The 11,382-nt window shown below is 43.2% G+C and overlaps 1 protein-coding gene across 1 annotated transcript in view; it reads left to right on the top strand.

Moving 5' to 3' along the window:
• The first annotated feature begins 973 nt into the window (after positions 1–973).
• LOC131197664 (sodium channel protein type 5 subunit alpha-like) overlaps positions 974–11,382 on the top strand; it is a 391,694-nt gene continuing 381,285 nt past the window's right edge. Inside the window, exon 1 of the mRNA XM_058182005.1 lies at positions 974–1,082. The gene's annotated coding sequence lies outside the window, so the exon portion shown is untranslated. The remainder of the gene's footprint in view (positions 1,083–11,382) is intronic.

The following is an 11,382-nucleotide window of genomic DNA, read 5'->3' as shown; positions in this document are numbered from 1 at the left end:
CTAAGTGAATCACTGCAGTTGTTAAGTGAATCTAGTTTCGCCGTTGATTTTGCTTGTTGGAGGCCAGCTGGGAAGGTTTAAATGGCAATGACATGCCCCAGAAAGCTGCCGCTGTCATGATCATGTGACCGTGGGAATGCTGCGACTTTTGTAAGTTGGTCCTAAGTCACTTTTCTCAAGGCCATTGTAACTCGGAACAGCTGCTAAGCCAACGGCTGTAAATGAAGGATTACCTGTAACTGAAAGGCCGCCACTCAGAAGGTCAGGACTGGCTGACCTTCCTATTCAGCAAGCCACAGAATCGGTGCATTTAAATTACAGTAAGGCCGATTGGAACGCAACGTTAAGATCAAATGACCAGCAGCCATCCTTGCTCTGTAGCCCGGATTCCTGCGCTGGAAAGAAGCCGCGGAAGGGGGGAAAGGCTTCTGTTAAACGTAGGCGATCAAGCCAAACGTAGGCGATCAAGCCTGCGCCTCTTCAAGGTTCGGCCTCGATCCCGCTGCCCAGCTTTGCCCAAGGGTGGCGTTCCCCCTTTCTCCGCTAAGGCGAGATTCAGAACTCCGAAGGGCGCGCGCGTCCACCTCCCCACCGCCGCCAAAGTTTTACTCAGGCGCTGGTTGCTCCTCTCCTCCGTGCCAGGGCGAGCTGGGGCGGGGTGGGGGCAGAGAAACAGGCCGGGCGGTCGCCAGCGGCAAGAGGCCGCCAGGGGCCGCTGCCTCCCAGCTGCAGCGCCGCCGGAGCGCTCGGGGCGCCCTGCGAAGGGGGCGGCGGGCGGGCGGGCAGACAGGCAGGGCGCAGAAAGAGCGCGGCGCGAAAGAGGCGGCGCGTGAGGAGATCCCCGCCTCTCTCTTCCCTTTTTGGACCCAGCCGGCGAGCCAGCAGCCAGACAGTCCGACGGCCAGCCGGTTGGTCTCTCGACATCCCACCAGGGAGGGCAACCCGCTGTCCAGCATGCCGAGGGCCAGAGGCGCAGCAGTGAGCGGACAGACTGCTTAGAGCGCTGTGGAACTATTGGCCCGGCTTGGCGAAACTCGCCCAGCCTACTGGAAGTCCGCCTGTCTTGGAGTCGGAGAAAAGCGGTAAGTGCGGGGTTTGTTCGCAGGAAGGGAGACCTTCCTGGAGGGGCCAGTGGGTTGTTCCTGGAGAGCGGGGAAGACCCGAGAAGCGGGCTTCGCCGCGGCGTTCCCCGATCGTCTCCCGGCTGATTCAAAAGTTTGCTCCGGCGGCTGGCAAGTTAATGCCTCCTAATCTGGCCGGTTCTCTTCGGAGGAAACGCCGCCACTGAATTTTTCTGACTTGCCCAGAGGGAATGAAACCTCTAGGGCTGATTTAAGACCAGCGTTCAAGCGTGAGTAACCTGCGGAAAAAGGGAACGCTGTCGATCCTTCTCCGCCAGGTCTCCAAACCCGATAGGAAATTTAGGGATGGCAAGCCGGCCAAGTTTGAACCGCTCGCCCGTCGGTCCATCGGATTCCAAAGACGAAGCTGCCTGCTATGAGAGAAGAGAGGGGAGGGGAGAATTTTAAATTGGTTTCAATCGACGACTTTTGAATAAATAAATAAATTAAACGATACCTGCCCTCTTCCTGGTCGGCTTAGGGAATTGAGCCTTCTGGGCCGCCTCCACAAAAGACGTTTAATTCATATATTCTTCCTTTTCCAAAGACTCACAATCTAGAGCTCCGCCACGGGGAGCAAATGCGTCTTCCTAAGATTAAGGCTGGTTAAGGTTACCGCTCCTCCAAAATAATTTACCATTAAAAAAAAGGTCAAAATCACCATTTTGGGGTGAATGTAGATAGAAGAGCCTTTCCCTTCCGCGCCGAAGCCTATCGGAGTGCGTTGAACCGTGGAGATGAAAGCAAACTAGAGTTCCGGTTTTATTTTTATTTTCTCGAAGATGGAAACTGAGGAAACTAGAAGACAGGCAACTGACCTTCCGTTAAACCTGAGCAACAGGTTTAGAATCTCCCTTCCCCCTAATGATTTGAGCAGAAGTGTCTAATGGAAGAAATCTAGGGCATTTTGGCCTAAGCTTTTCAATCTTTCTTTTTAACCCATCCTCCCGCCCCCCCGTTGATTTTTTCCCCTCTCTCCTCGAGTCGAGTTTTTAAAAAGGCTGAAGGATCCAGTTTGATTCCCCTGCAAGATTGATGAGTAACTCCCGAAAGACAGGGCTTCTAGCGGTATAAACACTGCAGCATCCAAAGAGGATTTGTCAACACTAAAAATAAACAGACCCACAAATGTCTTCAACAGGCACATGTCCAGTTTCAACGATATTTCAAGAATGATGCGGGCAGAGTGAGTCGCTGGCACTTCTATTCTTTTATTTTTAAAACCCCGAGCGCTGACCTTGGTGCTGAAATACGCTCTCCCGCTCTGTCTCTTCGGAAGCCACAGAGAGAGAGAGATATCTATCTCCCCCTGTGTCCGACCCCGTCCTAAACTGGCCTGGCTGACAGTGAAAGTATGGGCAAGAAGGGGGGAAGGAGGAGAAGGCTAATATTTCTCAACACGTAAAAACTGATCCGTGTTTGGGCCCGGATAGAGATGGAGCTACAGTCCAGAGCCAGTTTGATGTAGTGGGGAAAAATGCTGGTTGCTGCCTTAGACAGAAAAGCCGGCTGGGGGACTTTGGACCAATCACCAGGAGATGGTGAGTTCTAGTCCTTCCTTAGGTGGGACAGCCACTGCGTGACTTTGTGCCAGTCATTCTCACCTAACTCACCTCACACGGTTATTTTGGGGGAAAACAGGAGAAGAAGGAGTACCAGGTATGTTCACCCCTTTGAGTTACTTATAAAGGCAGGACAGAAAGCATCACTTCAAAAAACGAAACGCCACATGTAAATAGCTCACAGGCCAATCCAGGTGTGGAGGAATCAGGAATCAACAAAAGTGTTCCTGGGTTGATGTTGCAGAACTAAGAAGTTATTTCTTAATTCCCGGGGAAGTCAAAGCAAAGCACCTCCAGGTTCTCTCCTGGGAGAGAAAAAAGCTTGGTCTCTGGAGGTCCTCTGCAAAGCAAAAGGGGAAAGGAAAATCCTGCCTGCCTGGGAATCAGAGGTCCCAGGACTATGTGGCATTTTCCAGGCCATATCCCGAATTGGGTTAAGCCAGGACTGTTTGGGGAAGGAGCCTCAAGAGTGGAAATGAGCCTCGTAATCTTTTCTAGGTTTTAAAGCCTCCATTTTGAGAGTCAGACCTCCCCAATGTCTCTCCAAATGCCCACCTAATACACCATTTATTTTGGCTGATCCACTCTGGATCTTGGCTGTACTTTTTGCACCCCGATTCTGGGGAAAAAAGATGGTTGTCATTTCTTGTTCTTCCTCCTTTTCTAACCTTGTTTGAATCCCATCCTGTTTATTTAGACGACCAATTTTTATTACTCACTGAAATACTGGCCTGGGTAGGAGTTGAGATATTTTTAGAGCTGCGCATGAAAAGATTTCAGCATGAAGAGCCTGAATTGGTTCAACCTGGCAGGTCAGAGTTAATGCGAGGAATAATATTAACTCACATGACATCGAAGAGATAATTTACATGTGCACTTTTATAAGGAAACTATTTTCTATCCCTCTCTCACTTTACCCATTCCTCGGTTGTTATTTTTTTTTAATGTTCAGCAAATGATTAGCAAACATGATGCCTTTTATCTTGAGCAAAACATTTGGGGCCACCCAAGAAAGAATCAAAAATGAGATTGCACTTCTTTGCACATGTTTATGTTTATTGTGCTGTTCGGAGCCACAAAGCTGGAAAGGAAACTAATCAGTGACATCCTCAAGATCAATAGCTTTTATCAGATTGACAAAAGCTGTGTCAAGTTGTCACGATACAAACTCCATTACTTTTGAGTGTCTGATTGTTATCAAAATGCATACGCAAAAGGGACAGAGCAGGCATTGTTAGAATATGACTCTCCCTTCAGCATTTACCCCCCTTCCCAGGGCAATGTAATGATTAGTCGGCCAGACAGGAACATGAGATTAAATTCCCATACAGGCTATAAACTTCACTGGACCAATTATGCACGATTAATGTACTTCACAGGATGGTTGGGATGATAAAATGAGGACAGATGGGATACACGCTAGAAAAAGTAACCGTATACACTTATTAAATGTGCATGGAGGATGAGTAGTTATTGGCAACTAATTTTCTCCTTATTTTTCATCCCCGTTTCAGAGGAGTCCCAACAGCAGTAAAAAGGAACAAAGCATCTTTATTATGGTTTATTCGATTTAGCTGATCCTTTTTTTCTTCCAGCTGCTCAATATAGTATAAACCCAATAACTTTGCCTATTTTTATTTCTTGTTGAGGGGATAAGGAAAATTGCTGTTTGACTCAAGATTGCCCTGAAAACTCCGAGACTGAGGTAGGAACTGAACCCAGATCTCCATAGAATTAGTGTTAAGGTCTGCCTGTAGAAAGAAATCTGCTACTCCCTGTTTTTGGTACCATCACTGGCTAATGGGGAATATATATAACCAGGCAGATTAGTAACAATCCTTCTAGGCTAATAGCTTTTTATGCACTTTGCAAAGCTGAGAATATTTAAGTGATGGAGAAATTTAAGTGAACTCATGATTGTTTAATGGTGGCTGGCACCCAGCCCCAACTATGGGTTATCCTTCTGGATTTGCTTATACATTTTCAATACAGTATTTATATCTGTAAGGGCTATGGAAAATTCCCTATCTTCCTCTCATTTCCTGTGATACAATATATAAAAGCTGTTTCTCCCTAACTTGGTTACTGAATGTGTGAATTAACTTCTTGGGGGAAAGAATGCATTTTAAGGGTTGAAGAAGGACTAATTTATATGGTATTTTGGGGTGCTCCTAAAATAAGAAATGTAAGTTTTCTGTTGATATTGAAGATGTGGCTGAGATGTAGGTTGGTTAAACCTACTCTGAGCAATACAGCAATACTGATATCTATGGTCTAACAGCCACTGTATTTGTTCATGATTTCTTGAAAATTGCATAACTGGATAAACTACTTAGAATCTGCACATTCCATATGTTTGAGGATGCAAACTAGACGCAGTATTTAAAGTGTGGTCTTTTGCTGCCTTGGTAAAACCATACTTGGAATACTGAATCCAGTTGTAATCACAATACAAAAAATAAAAATTTTGAGACCCTAGAAGAAGTGCAGAGAAGAGCAACAAAGATGATTAAGGGGCTGGCAGCTAAAACATATATAATGAACAATTGCAGGAACTGGCTATGTCTGGTCTAATAAAGAGAAGGGGTAGGGGTGATTTGATACCAGTATTCCAATATTTGAGGGGCTGTCAGAGAGAAGAGGGGGTCAACCTATTCTGCAAAGCCCCAAGGGCAGGAGAAGAAATAACAAATGGAAACCTGTCCAGGAGACAACCAACCTAGAACTAAGGAGAAATTTCCTATCGGTGAGAACCATTAACCAGTGGAAGAGCTTGCCTCTAGAAGTTTTGTTAAACTCTCCCAGCATCGCAAAGTTGATCCCTGAAAGTGTCTCAAAGCCAACAGACTTTGTGTTCTTCAACAAAATGCTTTAGATATCCCTTTCGTCTGAAAACCAGCTTTAAAATGATGGGAATACTGAAGAGGCAACCCCCACCCCAGCCCCAACCCAAAATCTGCTGCTTAGGTTAGATCAACAGCATTATGCTGCTGATCTAACCTAAGCCTTGGTTGGGATCTTCAAACAGAGCAGAAGGCAGCAAAGATGATGCTGGCTGGGGATTATGGGAGTTGCTATCCCTCCAGATTCTCCCAGTCTGGAGAATGCCAGTAAACTGAATAATGTGATGCTGGGTTTGAGCAAACTGAAAGCCAGGAACTCAGTCGGAGTGCTACTGTTTTTGCTTTCTTGTGAATTTATTCATATATTTAAATAGGAGACTTTAACCCCTTATCTGGTTTCCTCATGCAAATTACTTCTCATGCAAATTATTGTTCTTTTGACAATTTCTACAACAAAATGGTTTGCTCTTGGTTAACAGCTTTAATCATTCAGTTTGCCTGAAAACTTTATATTGCTTAAGTTCAGTTTTGGATATAGAAGTGAATGGATCCTGTCTCCTAATCGGTACACATGCTAAGCATAATGTTTGCATTACCCAGAAATCAGTTTTCAGCCGCAGGTTATGTATGTTTTTATAATTTAACATAATGTGATGTACATTGAGGAAGCCTCTGAATATTTCATGTATTCATTATTCTTGTTAGTATTTTTAATTTTCTCATATCTACACAGTCTGGCTCTCCCCAGGTCTGGCTCTATGGTTTTAAAGCAAACTTTGACATGAACAAAAATGTTGATATGTGTATATGTTTGATGTGTTTGTGTGTTAGAAATCCACTTAGCTGATGAATAAAGTATATAAGAGATTCCAGTATGAGCAATAATTGTGCAGAAAAGGAAATGAGGGGAACATTTGTTTCAACGTTTGCAAAACTTCTGATTTTCTGGCATCTTTTGCTTCATGTGCGAACTAATTTTTGTCTGCAATAAAGCACATTTTGGATTTTTCAACCCACGTAACTAATACTTCCTGAAATAGTATTAATTGGGGGGCGGGGCGGGGAGAGATGTGTATATATTTTAACAAATGATGGCTATAAAAAAAATGAGAAGATATATTTGTTTATTTCCAAGCAAAGAGTAGGAAAAGGTTGTAGTCCTCAAGGACTGATTTAGGAGTAGAATTCAGGGGTGGAAAAGAACCTTAAAAAAATAGCAGTAATAAGTAGAGGAATCTGAATATGTTCTGCTATTCTATCAGAAGGTTCTTTGAGTTGTTATTCGGGTGCCTTGCTAATGGTGGCTTTTTGAGCAGCCAGATTTCAAAGCCAGATGGAAGAGATTGCAAATTTTTATCAACCAGAGAGAAGTGGGTTCAAGTCTAAATTCAGACTCAGTCAGAACTTGCTGGTTGCAACTGAACCCAAGACCAGCCTCATCCAATCTCCCTGGCAGAACCACAGTGAAAAAGCTGGGTGAGCAAAGAGGGAACCTGGTAGAATACAGACTGTAGAATAGCTGCTCAGGACTAAAAATGAGGCTATTGGTGATTAAGCACTATGTAGTGGGAGTGTCTATGCAGAAAAATCATCATAGAAACATGATCATCATGTTAAAAGTCCCACCCCTTTTTTTAGAGGGGGTTGTGCAACGGTGTTGGGGGAAGGTTCTTCAGGAGAAGTTTTATGAAAAGAAAGTGGAAAGTTATGAGTACCTCTACATTCTTACGTGGCAGTTTGATAAGGCTTATGACCACAATCAACCCCCAAATTTCCACTGCTAAGCAAAGCAGTTGTTATTGTCCCTTTTAATAGCCTTTTTTTTGCCACAGTTGTTAAGCAAATTACTGCAAGCTGTTAAGCGAATCATGAGGTCATTAAGTGAACCTGGCTTCCCGCATTGACTCTGCTTGTCCAAAGCTGGCTGGGAAAGTGTTCACATGACCCTGGGACACTGCAACCATCACAGAGACCAAATTTTTGAATTTTGATCATGGGACCATGGGGATGCTACAACAGTCGTAAGCTTGAAAACCGAGTCATAAGTCACTTTTTTTCAGTGCTATTATAACTTCGAATGGTCACTAAATGAATGAATGGTTGGATTATTTTCAGCTACTATATGGTTTCATATTGTCGCAGCCAGAACTTGTGACTATTGAGGCAGGCCCATCAGATCTTGGCTGTAGGTATCCAAGTCTCTTCTTCTTCTGGGTGAAAGTCAAGGTGCTGTTATCACCCTTAAAGCCCTCCATGGCTTGGGGCCAGGCTATTTGAAGGACTGCCTCTCCCCTATTACATCCACTCAAACAACCATGATGGAAAGGAAGGGCTTGTTACCTTATAGATTAGGGATGTACACAGTGGTGGGATTCAGCCAGTTCGCACCACTTCGGGAGAACCGGTTGTTAACTTTCTGAGCAGTTTGATGAACTGGTTGTTGGAAGAAATCGTTAGGGCAGAGAACCGGTTGTTAAATTATTTGAATCTCACCACTGGATGTACATCTGATGGGGTCACAAAAAGGGACCTTCTCAATGGTGGCCCCTTATTTATGGAATGTCATTCTCCCTGAGGTACAGTTGGCTCCCACTCTATTGCTTTTCCAAAAGCCCCCACCCGCCACCCAAAAGTGGGGCTTTTTTCAGACAAAATATGAATTTCCTGTATCTCTATGCTGCTCTCTAGTGGCTAACTGAGTATCTACAGCCTAGATTTGGTGGTCTTGAACTGAGCTTTTCTAGGGTTTCACAACACAGCATTGCAATTCTATATTTTGTATTATTCTTTGCAATAGATCATGGGGAAAAATGCTACTAAAATACTAACAAATTCAGACAGCAATCTGGTTAGGTAGGCTAGGCTGATAGGAAGAGACTCAGCCAAAACCATGTTAGCTTCATGTCTTCATCAGCCACTAGGTGGCTATTTGTTCCTGGCCACCTAGTGGATGACTGAGACTTATTTTCTGGGAATAAACCTAGGTTTCTTATGATGAAATGGCTGGATTAATACATACTGTAAACTTGTACGCATATGCTAGAAACCATAATTGGCTGAACTCACATCTGCGTTCTGGAACAGGTGTCTTCCAAAAATTTCGATCCTAGGAAAAATGCAGAGAAGAGCAACAAAGATGATTTAGGGCACCGGAGGCTAAAATATATGAAGAACAGTTGCAGGAAAAAGATATGTCTAGTCTAACAAAGAGAAGAACTAGGGGAGACATGATAGCAGAGTTCCAATATCTCAGGGGTTGCCACAAAGAAGAGGGAGTCAAACTATTCTCCAAAGCACCTGAGGGCAGGACAAGAAGTAATTGATGGAAACTAATCAAGGAGAGAAGCAACCTAGAACTAAGGAGAAATTTCCTGTCAGTGGGAACAATTAATTAATAGTAAGACTGACCTCCAGAAGTTGTGTGCTCCATCACTGGAGATTTTCAAGAAGAAACTGGATAGCCATTAATTTAGAATGGTATGGGGTCTCCTGCTGGAGCAGAGATATTAGACTAGAAGAGATCCCTTCCCACCTTGTTATTCTGTATACAATTCATTTTCCAGAATTCCTTAACCAGGATGTCCACTGCTAAGAATCCTGGGACTTGAAGTCAAAACATTTGGAGTGCTCCAAAGTTGAGATAGGCTCTGTGAAACCATCATGAATGAAGATTACACATTGCAACAGCTGTGTTTCAGACAACACATTAGGCCAAAACTACTGTAATTAAACCCACATCGTGACATATATGAAGGCCCTCCAGGTTTAATAGGACTCTGGATCAGAACTGGATTACTTCTTTTCCTTCTCCTCCATGTGCCTTGCAGCTCACACAAATTGATAGATCCCGAACTGAATATAGTTTTCCACTCTGTTCTTTCACTGGCATTCCCTGGAGAATTTTTTTTCTGGAGAAAGCCAGCTCGAATTAGACTGACAGGTGAGAGATCTTAATTTTCATGATGGACCCTGAAGCCTGCAGAGCACGGTGGGCGTGGAGAAGAGGGTGCAAGATAAGAACCAGAAACATTTCCAATGAAATGTCACTTTGAAATGATTTTGCCCCAACTCTGCCACTTGGCCATGTGTGGCTTGGCTTAAAGTTGCCAAGGATGGAGACCCCTGGTTAGATGGTATGTTTTAAAACCAAACTTATTCAGAGTCCCTTGTCTTTTCCTTTACTTATCTTGTTGAGTGACAGTTTTTAAACAGAATAGAAATCAGGCAATTTTGAATTTCCTGCTGTTACTGGATGAATATGTTGATTCCTTCAAAGGAACTGATGTTACTAGTTCAGAAGAAGTTCAAAAATCATCCTGAGCATAAGAATATACGTTCCTTGTCCAAGGATGGTCCAGAATCAACGGCTTTTAAGATTTTCTGTTGTGTTTTAATTGGGGGGAAAAAAAACCTCATGGAATTGGAATTAGAAGAATAGAAGCAAGGATTTTCAGAATAACAGAATGACAATGTTGGAAGGGATTTCAGAGGTCTTCTAGTCCAATCCCTTTCTCAAGTAGGAAACCTTATACAATTCCAGATAGATAGCTGTCCATTAACTTATGGAGGCAAGTTGTTTCACTGAATTAATTGTTCTCACTGTCAGGAAATTTCTCCTTAGTTCTAAGTTGCTTCTCTCCTTGATTAGTTTCCACCCACTGCTTCTTGTCCTGCCTTCAGGTGCTTTGGAGAATAGGTGGATCACCTTTTCTTTGGTGTTCAAAAGGGCAATAAAAAAGTTGTTAGTTGTATTTAAATGTACTTAATTATTATTTAGGGACATGGTGGCTCAGGGGCTAGGACGTTGAGCTTGTCGATCGAAAGGTCGGCAGCTCAGCGGTTCGAATCCCTAGTGCTGCCATGTAACGGGGTGAGCTCCTGTTACTTGTCCCAGCTTCTGCCAACCTAGCAGTTTCGAAAGCACGTAAAAATGCAAGTAGAAAAAATAGGGACCACCTTTGGTGGGAAGGTAACAGTGTTCTGTGCGCCTTTGGCGTTGAGTCATGCCGGCCACATGATTATGGAGACATCTTCTGACAGCGCTGGCTCTTCGGCTTTGAAATGGAGATGAGCACCACCCCCTAGAGTCGGCAATGACTAGCACATATGTGCGAGGGGAACCTTTACCTAATTATTATTTAATTAATTATATAAATGTGTTGCATGCAGAATAGTTGTAAAAAGAGGGTGGGATTTTAAACATGTGGACTCCATCTTGATATTTTTTCTTCTTCCGTGGATGGTCCTTGTCAGGAGGATGGAGAAAAGGGTAATCCATATGCACACACAAAGATAAAAACCATGTTCCTTAGGGTTAAGGGGGAAACCCTGAAAGACTAATAAAATTACTATAGAGGTATGTGATGTAGTGCAATGACTGACTTTTGCAGAAAACAGGGACCAAGGAAGAATGGGATGAAGAGGTTGGAACCTATCTAGAAGCTTATTGGCTGGACTCACTTAACTTTAGTTTAACCTTGGTTTATTGACTCAGCTACAATCAATCCAATTCAATGGTCGAGCAGGGATGACAGTCTAGGGTTAGAAAGCAACTAAACTGAAACCAAACCACAGATGGCATTTTATGTCCATTAGGTCTTTATCTCTTAATAGTATAAAAAACATAGTTTGGGAATATAGTCTAATCTGGGTTGAAAAAAACTTGATGACCACTAGATGGCAGCCAAAGAGTTTCCTGTATCTCTCAGCTGCCCTCTAGTGAGCTCTGGATTTTTGCAGCCCTATTTTTATTTTTATTTTATTTTATTTTATTTCATTTATTTATTGTTTTATTTCTGTTCTATTCTATTCAGTTTACTTTTTAGTTTATTATTTTATTTTTTCAAATTTATTTGC

The sequence above is a fragment of the Ahaetulla prasina genome, chromosome 4 (assembly GCF_028640845.1).
Source record: "Ahaetulla prasina isolate Xishuangbanna chromosome 4, ASM2864084v1, whole genome shotgun sequence".
NCBI lineage: Eukaryota > Metazoa > Chordata > Lepidosauria > Squamata > Colubridae > Ahaetulla > Ahaetulla prasina.
Note: the sequence above shows the minus strand (reverse complement) of the source record. Positions and strands in the feature narration are given on the sequence as shown.